The 12,362-nt window shown below is 46.6% G+C and overlaps 1 protein-coding gene and 1 long non-coding RNA gene across 39 annotated transcripts in view; one reads left to right on the top strand and one right to left on the bottom strand.

Moving 5' to 3' along the window:
• The window catches only part of MAGI1 (membrane associated guanylate kinase, WW and PDZ domain containing 1), a 526,245-nt gene that overhangs the window by 441,167 nt on the left and 72,716 nt on the right, over positions 1–12,362 (bottom strand). The gene's annotated exons all lie outside the window — the stretch shown is intronic.
• LOC142047865 (uncharacterized) overlaps positions 433–12,362 on the top strand; it is an 18,216-nt gene continuing 6,286 nt past the window's right edge. Inside the window, exons 1-2 of the long non-coding RNA XR_012657134.1 lie at positions 433–546; positions 4,658–4,950. This is a non-coding gene — a long non-coding RNA (uncharacterized LOC142047865). The remainder of the gene's footprint in view (positions 547–4,657; positions 4,951–12,362) is intronic.

Raw genomic sequence — 12,362 nt, 5'->3', positions numbered from 1 at the left:
CCAGTTTGTTAAGATTTTAGTGCTTGTTAAACTGGAGGATTACACACTGCTTGATGAAAGCCATATTAGCTGTTGTATCTACAGTAGCAGCTGGAGTCCGAAACAGAAATAATAAAATAATGATTCACACCTAGCCCTTACCATCAGTAGATCTCAAAGCACTTTACAAAGGTCAGTGTCATCACCCCTACTTTACAGAGGGGAAACTTAGGCACAGAGCAGTGAAGTGACTTGTTCAGGGTCACCCAGCAGGCTAGTGATGGAGCTGGGAATAAAACACAGGTTTCCTTTAGCACTTTTCCAGTGCTTTTTCCACTAGGCTATACTGCCTTCCAGGCCGCACTATGCTAAGCACTGTACACACCCACAGTGAGAGAGTCCTTGCCCTGAAAAGCTTGCAATCGAGAGACAAAACAGAGAGTGAGAGGGGAAACAGGGAGAGCGAGATGAGTTGTTCACACTGCAGGCCATTGGTGGAGCCAGGACTAGAACCCGAGACCCAGTCTACTGCCCTCCCTGCTGGACCACACTGCGTCAGTTTTTAATGTAAGTTGCTATCAACACTATCTAGGGTTGCCGGGTGCCCGGTTTCCAGCCAGAACACCCAGTCGAAAAGGGATCCTGGCAGCTTTGGCCAGCACCACCGAACGGGCCATTAAAAGTCCACTCGGTGATGCTGCAGGTCTACGGCAAGCTAGTCCCTACCTGTCCTGGCACTGTGCTGTTCCCCAGAAGCGGCCAGCAGGTCCGGCTCCTGGAGGCAACAGGGAACAAAGGGCTCCGTGCACTACCCTGACCCCGAGCACCGGCTCTGCACTCCCATTGGTCAGGAACTGTGGCTAATGGGTGCTGGGGGGGGTGAGGGGAAGCCTGCAGGCGAGAGCAGCGCACGGAGCCTCCTGTCCTGCCCCACCTCCACCTAGGAGCCAGACCTGCTGGCTGCTTCCAGGGTGCAGTGCGGAGCCAGAACAGGCAGGGAGCGTGCCTTAGCCCCACTGCCTGGGAGCCGTCAAAGGTAAGCCCAAGCCCCAACCTCCTGCCCCAGTCCTGAGCCCTCCCCACTCCCCAAGCCCGGAGCCCTCTCCTGCACCCCCAAGCCCTCATCCCCAGCCAGAGCCCTCACCCCCTCCTACACCCCAACCCCAGCCCTGTGAAAGTGAGTGAGGGTGGGGGACAGCAAGTCCCTGGGGGAGGGGGAATGTAGTGAGTGGGGGGTGGGGTCTCGGGAAAGGGGCAGGGCTAGGGTGTTCAGTTTTGTGCAGTTAGAAAGTTAGCAGCCCTAACACTAGCCAAACCCTACCCCAGGTAGCTGCACACTGAAGTATGTATGTGCTACTGTGGATAACATACATCTGATAAACCCTTAGCACTCACAGAGCACTGAACTGGCAGTACCAGGAAAGACAAGTGAATTACAGAGGCCTGCCTCCCAGCATCATGGGGTTAACCCTGAAAACGTCTTACCAGTAATAACTGCAGCAGAAACATCAGGCCTGCTTGCTAGATTGAAATGGGACTCACATAAGCCTTTGGAAAAAAACAATTGCTGACCAATATCTTTTCGAGTCAATAGCCTGAAAACGTTTGGCTATAAATTCTAAATACAAAACATGGGGCGATCTGTTTCTGCCACTGCTCTTTACTCGATAAAACAAGCAGCTTGCCAGGGCTGAGTTTTCAGACTGCTAGTCTAAAAAGGATTAGGAGCCAAATGTTATTCATTACAAGCTCACACTATGATATGGTCAAAAAGGCCATTTCATCCTAAGCTCCTATTTTCAATGGCCTATAACTTTTTCAGCAGAAAACTCTTTTGCTTGAAATTTCTCTCAGATAGTTTCAGCCCCGAGGGAATTCTTAGAGAAAGTCTGAAGAAGATCCACTCAGCCATTTGGGTTATCAGAGAAGACATGGAAAAACTACACATTTCTCCAGTTTGAGAATGTTATTCAGACAGACACTTACCTTTTACACTCAGCTAACCAAAAACGTTGGGGAGTTTAAAAATTTCAGACTTCATACACACAGTTCCAAAGAGGACTGTCTGGTGTGCAGAGTTTGATTTTTAAAATTGTAAAAGAAAGAAGCTATGTTGTAAAACAAATGCAAACACCATACGGAGCAGGCACAGGGTACCAGTTCCATTACTAGCTCCAACTTGGCATACGGTACCCACTGATTTTAAAGGAGACATCACAGGCCTAGGGTCTACGCTAGAAAGTTGCACTGCTTTTACTACACTGGTGTAATTAAGCAGTACAACTTCTCTATTACTGACAGTTATATCAAGGTAAAGGTGCTTTATCCCAGTATAGCTATTCCCATATAGGAATGGAAATCATCAGTGCTGGTATAATGCACCTTTATACAGGTATAATTATGTCCCTATTAGGGATTTTACCAGGATAACTATTTTGATAAAAATGTCTCACTTCAAAAATAGTTATACTGGTAAAACGAAGTGTACACTAGACCTTGATGGCCAAATTAGGCATGTGCCGAATTTTAAGTAAATGAATAGTCAGTCCCCAACTACTCTGCTGCTTCAATGCCTTGCTGAATGGAGGCCTGAATACGTACAAACTTACTCACCAATTCTCCGCTCCCAGCAATTCCCCCTTACACTGTTCTTAACTCCAGTTCCTCCACCTGCCTTAAAGGTGGTCCCAAACCAAATCTCAGCAAGTCTCCTAGAACCTACAGTTCCACATTTTTTGCAACTTTCTAGGGACTGATGAACTCTGCAGCACCAGCTCACAAGACACGAAGGGTCTGAACTGCCTGTGCTATGATAACGTTTACAGTGTTGATATTTAGATCTTAAGACAGGAAATGTAGGGCCGTGATTATAACTGCGCATCTTTGTTGGAAAGTCCGGTGGAGGGGGTGCAGAAGGGGTGCGGGGTACAGGCTCCGGCCTGGCGCCGCTTACCTAGAGCGGATCCGGGGTGGCAGCACCGCGCATCGCAGCCAGAGCAGGCTCCGTGCTTGCCTGCCCTGTTTGAGACCCCTGGTCCAGGTTGACTTGGTCCATTCTCCTCCTGTGCTGAAGGAGAAGTAGATGACCTGGTCAGGTTCCTTCCAGCCCTACATTTATATGCCCTATATTTACTTTTTGCACCCAAGATATGGAGAACGACTCTCAAGAGTCCCCTGGGATTTGTAAGAATTTCAGAAGACCAGAATAAGCATTAGTGATGCTCTTGAAGCCAGTGGGACCCCTTACAGGTGCAAGAATCCATGCTGTCTGATCCCCCACGCAGGACTGGTGCCTTAGACATGCCACGGGGGAGAGAGTGTGCTACTGACTATTGCCTCTGTTTGTTATTAAAACCAGGAACCTTAAGTTTTTACAGTTTTCTCAACCAGAACATATGAAAACTAAGTTCGTTGCTATGTACTATGCACAGTCCTTTAATCGGGACACAACATGCATAATATTAGAGGAGCATTATTTACTCTTTAGGTTTTTACTTGTCAAATTGCTCAAATACACTTAGTTGTTACACTCAAAACTGAGATCTACCATCTCACCTTCTGTAGCTGTTCTCATTTTTGTGCAAATTAGAGAGGTGACCTATCTATGGCTCCTTAACTTTATGTAAAACACTCAAGACTTCCAAAAATACATGGGGAATATGCCAAGTGGAGCCTGAACAGTAATTCAGTTATAGCCTCCCTTGTTCACAGCTTAATGCAACTGACTGCTTACGCAACACCAAAGCAGAGGAATGGAACAATCCGAATGATAAATAACCACATCACAAGGTTGTGGCAATTTAAAGGAAATTTCAATGTTACTTTTAAAGAGGCAGCATTAAAAAAAGCCGTCAACTTTCCAGAGAGCCAAGCAGCAGAGACTGAAATTCAAGGTCTAGAGGATGATTAAATACAAGTGACTTCGATTACACATTCCACTTGCTGAAAGCTAAACTATTTAAAATATGCTGTCCATTATCCATTTTCTCTGACACTGATTACCTGCCACTAAACAATTAGCAGCATTTTCTTGAAGGTACAAAACTCAAATACAAAACTAAAGGTGCGTAAATCAGAAATAATCAGAAGGTTTAAGTTATAAATATAGAAAAGAAAAGAAAAACACAATTATATTCACCAGTTATTTCTGAAAATATTTTAAAAGGAGCCAAAGGGGATGGATGACCTCTTACCTGGAAATGTGTTTGCTTTGTTTTAGATCCACCAATCTCTCCGTTAAGTGGGAAGCAGAGTCAGTTTCGACTGGTTTTTCAATGGATCCTGAGTCAGGCATTTGCTGAGTTGTTAGATGGCTTGAGACAATCTAGAGACTTCATTAATTATGGTGCACAGGGCTCTGCATCCAATGGCTGCATTAGCCGACATATGAATATTTAATCTGTCTTTCCTTGATAAATATAGGCAGTGACTTCTATGCGACTACCTTTCAGATTTCAAAGACAGGTAGCTGGACAGAGCACATCTCCTGGAGAGATGTCATGGCACTTTACCAGAGGGGTGAGCTTTGTCACACCCATTTTGCAGATGAGGACAGCAAGGCACAGAGGGATGCCTAAAGTCACAGGCGCAGAATGCGCCACTCCCAATCGTAGGCCACCCACTGGCCTTACAGCGTGCTTGGTCCCACATGCAAATTTTGCTTATCCCATTTTCACAGATGTGATATGGGGCCAATCATCAACATCTCCAAGCTGTAGCTACGGCAGGAGAACTGCGGTGGCCTTTAGGCCACAGATTATCCCAACCCAGGATATCAAGTTATCGGCGTGGGTAGAGGGCAGAAACGGTGCTGGCTGTACTAGCAAATGCAAATAGAGCACAGTGCTTTGCCCCTGTGCCGAGATCCTTGCTCCACCCCACCCCGCCCTTCCTCCGAAGGCACGATACAAATCTCGTTAGCTCTTACCTGGCACTTTTCATCCATCAATCTCCAAGCACTTTGCAAAGGAGGTAAGCATCTTTTGTGCTGACTGGGGAGGAGATGGGATGTCTGTACCACTTATGCATTCATTAATGAAACTGCTGTGTTGTTGGATGACTAGTTAGCCATTTGCTATCCCAGACCAGGGAAAATGGACAGCTATTAACATGGCTAGCTCCCATTCAAAAGAGAGCACCGTAGGACAATGGTTAGGCTGCTGGAACGCTGACCAATACAGTCTCCTTGTTTCCTTGTACCCCCCTCTCAATCTGTTTGTATCCCTCCCCGTAGATTGAAATGCTCGTGGGGGCTGTAAGAGGAGAACCATCGCCTCCTGGGCACGCCTGGTGGCTGACTGTGGCTCTAAAAGGCTCTACTCAGTCCTACGTCTCCCAGGATTAGGAACTTCTACAAAAGGCCCTGGCTAGGATAGGTAGGGGAACCCAAGCCCACTGTGACATTCCCCTGGTGTTATCTGGACTGGTGATCTGCTAGGTCACTCCAGTCCTTGACTCTGGGAGTCAGCCTTACCCTGCTCCGCTGTGAGAACCTCCACTCCTGGGCTGTTCACGCACAGCCTCTGGCATGTAAGCTGCTCCCAGCTAGGTGAGTGAGCACTTTTGGCCAGCCATTGCTTGGATTGTGCAACCGAATGACATTATCCAATATCTCCGGTCCCAGACACAACCCTAGGAACCTCTGTCTTGCAGAGGCCAGTTATGTACGCTGGACGCTGCAACCTTATATGAGGTCGTCAAGTTAACAAAGAAATTGACATACATCAGGCTTGTTATCCCAAGAGGAGTCTGACACACTTCTAACCAAATGCACTGCTTCAGGTAGAACAAACAGATTTATTAACTACAAAAGATGGATTTTAAGTCAAAGCACAATATGTTAGATTTGGTCAAATGAAGTAAAAGCAAAAACACATTCCTAGCTGATCTTAACATTTCCACTGCCCTTACAAACTTAGATGCTTCTCACCAGAGGCTGCCTGGGTACCCTTGAGCCAGGCTCTCCCCTTTGATCAGCACTTAAGTCACTTGGTGATGGTATCTGTTGATGGATGGGAGAGAGAGGAAGAGCATGGCAAACCTCTCTCCCTTTTATGATGTCCTTTCTTCCCTCATGGCTTTGCCCCTCTCCCCTCCTGGGTCAGGTGAGCACTACCTCATCACAGTCCCAAACTGACTCACTCAAGGAGTCCAACAGATCCTTTGCTGCTGTCTAGGCCAGCATCCTTGTTCCTTTGAGGCTGGGCTGGGCTTGTCCCACACATGCCCTGATGAGGTGTGAACTGCCCCTCTGCTCTGGAGAGTTTTGCTTGGGCTTGTTTTAAGCCATGAGGATACATTTTCAGTCTCATAACTATATACATGAAATTACAACCTGTAACACTACTATAACAACAACGCTCAGTGCATCATGAGTCTTCTTGGTATACAAGTCCAAGAAGAAACCAGGCCCCTGGCTACCAGATCAAACAAAGCACAATTCAGCAGGGGCTGATCCAAGTCGCTTTAAGTCACTGACGGCCGCTAGAGACAGCCGCGCTGGCGGGGTGCAGGAGGGGCATTGCCCAAGTAGCAATGCCTGGAGGCATGACACCTGCCTGAGTTCAGGGGAGCGTTCTCTGGAGCCGACTTCCTACACCTTTCAGAAGAATATCGTGCTCATCCCAGCACAAAAGTCCCCAGTGCACAGCAGCCCAGTCACCCCTCCACCCTGATGAACACTCAGAGCTCCTAGTAGCATTAACAGCCACATTATGGCCGCTCCTGTGCAAGGAGAGTGGATAGGGGACAGCAAAGGAGGCTAAGGAGGGGCCCCTCCTGTTGGCCTGGGCACTCTGTCTGCTGTTTCCACATCTATACAATGAGCATAAGGCTGCACCTCATAAGAGCAGCAGGGGAACGGATATTCTTGGTGAAGCTTTCTAGAGGTATCAAGCACCATATGAAGGTCAGGATTATTTATGGTCCTGTCCCTTGGCCTGAAGTAAGGTGGTTGGCTCACCACCTCCAAACATAATGGGTGGACCTGCAAGGGCTAAACCCAGCCAACGCAGACAGCGGCACCATGTGGCGCTCTCCTGCCAAAAAAAGAAAAAAGCTCTAAGCAATCTAGTTTATTCTCCCCCAAAGTTTGCCAGACAGATAATAAAATATTGATTATGCTGCTTCACAGAGCTAAGAGAAAGACTAATTAAGAGCAGAGATCTTGGGAAAGGAATCTGCAGATGAGTTTCTTCATCTTAATGAAAAATCTTAACAAAAGTAAGGAGAGACCAAAACAACCCACCCCCGTATCTGCACCACAAAACTGTGCCATGCAGTCACAGGTAGTTAAAACATTTGCTCAGTGTCCACTGTGTGCATGCAGCAGAGAATCTGGCTGGGAGTTTAAGGGGAGGAGGGAAAGGGAAGTGAAGCACAAACAGAAATAGCAATTCATAACAACAAAACTGATCTCAAACACTTATTATAAATAAAACCAACCACCATGATGAGTCCACAGCAACTGAAGGGAGGAAAACACCAAGGGGGTAAAACAGGCTCAGATGCATTCACAGCTGTTGCTTGCATTATATCCCAAGACGTGCAAACAAGATTTTAAGAAGTCTGAGACAGCAGCAATTTCTTGCCATCTGCATCCATCCCTGATGTTTTGGTGGCCAACCTAGGGATGGAATTCTTGTCTAAAAGCTACAAGGCAGCCTGAAACAAGGCCATTGGCTTTGACCTCTCTCCTCAAAACACTGAAGACAAGAGACCCAGAGCCTGGTGGGAGTGGAGACAACCAGTAGAGCTTGCAAACTCGAACACACACCACACACCAAACCAACATGCTGGGAGTGTCAGGCGGATGGGAAAAAAGCAGCAGTGAGAAAAGTCAGCCGGCAGCTAACGAAGATTAGACGCAAAAGCTGAAGCACAGAGTGTCCCCTTTACATCCTCATTTGAATAACAGAGTCAAAGGATTTCAGCTCTTGCACTGCCTCGCAGGGAACCCCCACCAAGGGACATCAGCATGCATGTCCCCAGCCGTTGGAAACTAACCCCCCATCAAAACACGGCTACGTGGCTTAGGATTGCCGTGGACAGGTTCCCAACCTTACTGTTATTTCCTACCGAGCCCCTGATTGATAATCACCGCTCAGCAGCTCATTTACATGCAATGCTGCCGCTCTGCGCTACTGCACTTTTAAAAGTGTCGCACCATTTAACAAGAGCAGAAACACAAATCAAGCCCCTTGTTCCTCACAGCTGTGGTCTTACAGTGCTGAATTTCTCAGGGGTCTGGATAAAACCTAACCAATAATGCCACCTGAGAAGTAAAGCAGACTAAACAGACAACTGCCCAGTTCAGAATGTGGCTCCTTTATGAGCCCGACACAGTCTGGATCCCACTCACCGGGGGTCCTGCAACTAGTTCCGCAACTCTGAAGTCTTCAAATTAATTATCTCTCCACTAGGGGGCAGAGAGACAATTTCTCCTAAGTGAAAATCCAAGTGCAAGAATGACTAATATTAACATTATAATTTTACCAAACCAAGCCCCGTGACATAAGCTTAGAGTAACAAAAGCAAAATAAACCTACATTAGACAGGGGTTCAAACTCCTCAGGTGCTGTGATGCTCTCAGATGCCTTTGACATGCACAGATTCATAGATTTTAAGGGCAGAAGGAACTACTGTGGTCATCTAGGCTGAGCTAGAAATTCTTGCTTCAAGCCCATAACCATAAAAAGGTGAAAACGGCTTTTAGAAAGACACCCAAAGCAACTGAGAATCCATCATATCCCTCAGTTAGATCTTCCAGTTGCTGATCGCTCCCAGTGCGAAAAGCGCACCTTATTTCCACTGTGAATTGATCTAGCTCCAGTTTCAAGTCACTGATCTCCTCATGCCTTTGTCTGCTAGCGTAAAGGAGCCCTCCACTATCAGAAAGCTTCTTCCCAGGAGATACTTTTAGACTGTAATCAAGTTACCTCTTGACCTTTGGGCTTGGTAAATTAAATAAATTGAGCTTCTGAAGTCTCTTGTTCTAAGGCAGCTTTTCCAGACCTCAAGTCACTCCCGTAGTTCTTTATCGAATCTTTTGTATCAATAGAAGATTGACTAAGACTAGGTCAGGTGACTCCTTAGTCAATTACATACCAAGAAACAGTTTTTGATCATAAAAAGGTATTACTACCTTCATGGTGAGTCTACAGCAGTAAACATACAGTTACACAAACCCATCTTAGCCAAGTGCCCGAAGGTAATAATTTGACAAAGCGTGCAGCTGCAGGATGCACTGTTTAAGGAGAAAGCAGCAGAGAATCCTGTGGCACCTTATAGACTAACAGACGTTTTGGAGTGTGAGCTTTCGTGGGGGAATACCCACTTCGTCAGACGCAGACCCCTGTGTCTGACGAAGTGGGTATTCAACCACGAAAGCTCACACTCCAAAACGTCTGTTAGTCTATAAGGTGCCACAGGATTCTCTGCTGCTTTTACAGATCCAGACTAACACGGCTACCCCTCTGATGTTTAAGGAGACACCATCAGTTTGTAGTATAGCCCTTTAAAAAAAGAAACACGTAAGTTTTAAATATGACAGTTTTGCCCAAGTTTCCCTTGCCAATTTCTGTAATTTTATAAATCACTTCTTTTTGGGTCAGTGCTCTCCAGTACATGCAAAGTGCACACTAATTTAAAACACAAAAAACCTCACGCAGTGCTGCCTTGAAACCTGCAAAATTCATACCCAATCGACAACCTCTTGGACTTTCGCTTGGGCCCCCCCATCTCTGAATTGGCCTTCACTTACACAATATTTGTACGCTAACTGGCAGACTTGGCTTAAACAGAGCCAAGATTTTTGCTAGTGGGAGAAGAAAGACAATGAAATAATTCTGTGCAGGTGTTTCCTCCCATTAGCAAGTATTTACTTCTGTAGATTAACACAGCTACATTGTTATGAATCAGGCTTTAGGCTATTAGATGGAGTTCAAAGGTGGAATTTAACAGGAGAAACCTAGGAATGTTGTTCAGTACCTAGCCTCCAGCACTGAATGCATTTTAACAAATGGGTCGTTGTTTTGGGGCTGCTGTTTCTTTTCCCTCCCTCCCCTCTATCAGCCCTGGTTAAGAGGGTTTTTCCAACCCTAAAGTACAAGAAGATCAAGCCTCAGGAAACAATGCACGATACAGCAGAAAATGACAGAGAGTATACTGGACGCCGCCTATGGTGTATGCAGCGCAGAACATCTAGAAGAGTGGTGGTCTATAAAGAGGTACCACAAGGTTATATCTACACAGGACTACATTAATGCCAACTGGGGACCTTTTAATTCACACTCACAGCATCCGCACGAGGGAGTTACAGCGCAGCACTTTGGTGTGCACTGCTCTTCACACCCCTGTAATGCGAACTGCAGGGCAATGTAGACAAGCTCTTAGATTGCACATGGATCATCGCAGGGAGATACTGACATGATGGAACCAGCACACACAAGATCAACAGGGATTGGAGGATGTGTTAGAGACAAATGTGTGGTTTGGCTAAGACAAGATTAAGTCACCAGAAGGATGAGAACACCAGAGAGGGACAAGATCTATTTGGACAGGTGGAGTAAGAGAGGAAAAGGGATAGAATCATCATCGTCCATGATGCCCCTCCCACCCTTGGCTCAAGGACAGGGGCAGTAGAGGGAGCAGCTGAGCAAATGTGTGTTTATCATCCCTAGTTTCTATACAGAGTCTACATTATAGAAGTCAAGGTGCTCAGAACAAGTGCCTAGGCTCCTATGTCCATATTTAGGCACCCATACAAGTGGCCTGGTTTACAAAAGTGCTGAGCGTCCAGAAGCTTTCACTAAAACTAATGGGAATTCATTAGTGTTGAGAACCAGTTAAAAATCAAGCCCCCAATTCGGTTTCTAACTATGGATTTAAGAACCAAAAACTTGTAGACAATCATTCTTGAAAATCTTGGTCCTATCACAGCTTACGTCTTCTAGCAACCCGAGTTTCATCTGAAGTGTCCTCATGTGCCATATTCCAGAACATCACATGGAAAATAAAGTCACAAGTCCATTAATTCTTAATGGCTATAAAACATGGGAAAAAAAAAGTTGGCATTGTCTCCACTTTGAAAGGCAGGCAGGGGCGGCTCTAGACATTTCGCTGCCACTTGCCGGTCCCACGGCTCCGGTGGACATCCCACAGGCACGCTTGCAGGAGGTCCACCGGAGCTGCAGGACCAGCGGACCCTCCGCAGGCATGCCACCGAAGGCACCCTGCCTGCTGCCCTCCCGGGGACCGGCAGAGCGTCCCCCCATGGCATGCCACCCCAAGCACGTGCTTGGCATGCTGGGGCCTCGAGCCACCCCTGAAGGCAAGTCACACACGCTCCTATTCAGCTCTGCTTCATCTATTTCAAAATAAATAGGATGGAGCCTTTTCACCCACATACTCTGTTCTTTAGGGAGCTTCCTATACCCTTCTGTATTTTAGATTTGCTTCCATTGATTTCTTTCATTCTTCATTTGGAACAAAACAAGTGGAATCCAGCACTTTACTCTCTCTCCCTGGTATCTTCTGATGATCAGATTTACGGAATGTCGATTTCAAATAACTCCCACCCCTCTCCCCAGTCAACGAAACTAAGAATGACATCCAAATCTTTCTCTGTGGTGTTGCCCAATCACAAATACATGGTAAAATCTAAAATGCACTTATACTGAGACGAAGAACAAGGGACTGCAACATGCCCCAAATCAGCATGTTAATAATTATAGGACCCCCTCTCTATAGCTAAATAAGCAATACTGATGAAAACCACTAATGGGAACTGACATAGAATAGTTCTCTTCTGAAATATTAACTCCCACCAAGGGCAGCTGTGTTTACCAGGTACAAGGAGGAGGCTTAAAGCTGCATAATATGCTGCCAAACATTGGTTCAAGGGTGTTAGCTGTTTCTTGGTGCTCTGTCAGTTTCATAGGCTTCCCTTCATGGGAGTAATACTATACCTATTGAAATCTCAGTGATGTAGATTCCTCATTAAGGTCTTGGCTACACTTGCAAGTTGCAGCGCTGGTGAGGGGGTTACAGCGCTGCAATTTACACGGTGTCCACACTTACAAAGCTCAGCCAGCGCTGCAACTCCCTGTCTGCAGCGCTGGCTGTACACCTGGGTCCGCTACGGGTGTAGCCAATCCAGCGCTGCTGATGCAGCGCTGCTCATCAGGTGCGGACACTCAACAGCGCTGTTACTGGCCTCCAGGGTATTAGGACTTATCCCAGCATACCTTTTCAGCCTCTCTGGTCACCGCTTAGCACTCCACTGCCCTGGGCTCAGATGACCCGCCCTTTAAATGCCCCGGGAATTTTAAAAATCCCCTTCCTGTTTGCTCAGCCAGGCGTGGAGTGCAATCAATCAATCAATC

The sequence above is a fragment of the Chelonoidis abingdonii genome, chromosome 17 (assembly GCF_003597395.2).
Source record: "Chelonoidis abingdonii isolate Lonesome George chromosome 17, CheloAbing_2.0, whole genome shotgun sequence".
Classification (NCBI taxonomy): domain Eukaryota; kingdom Metazoa; phylum Chordata; order Testudines; family Testudinidae; genus Chelonoidis; species Chelonoidis abingdonii.
Note: the sequence above shows the minus strand (reverse complement) of the source record. Positions and strands in the feature narration are given on the sequence as shown.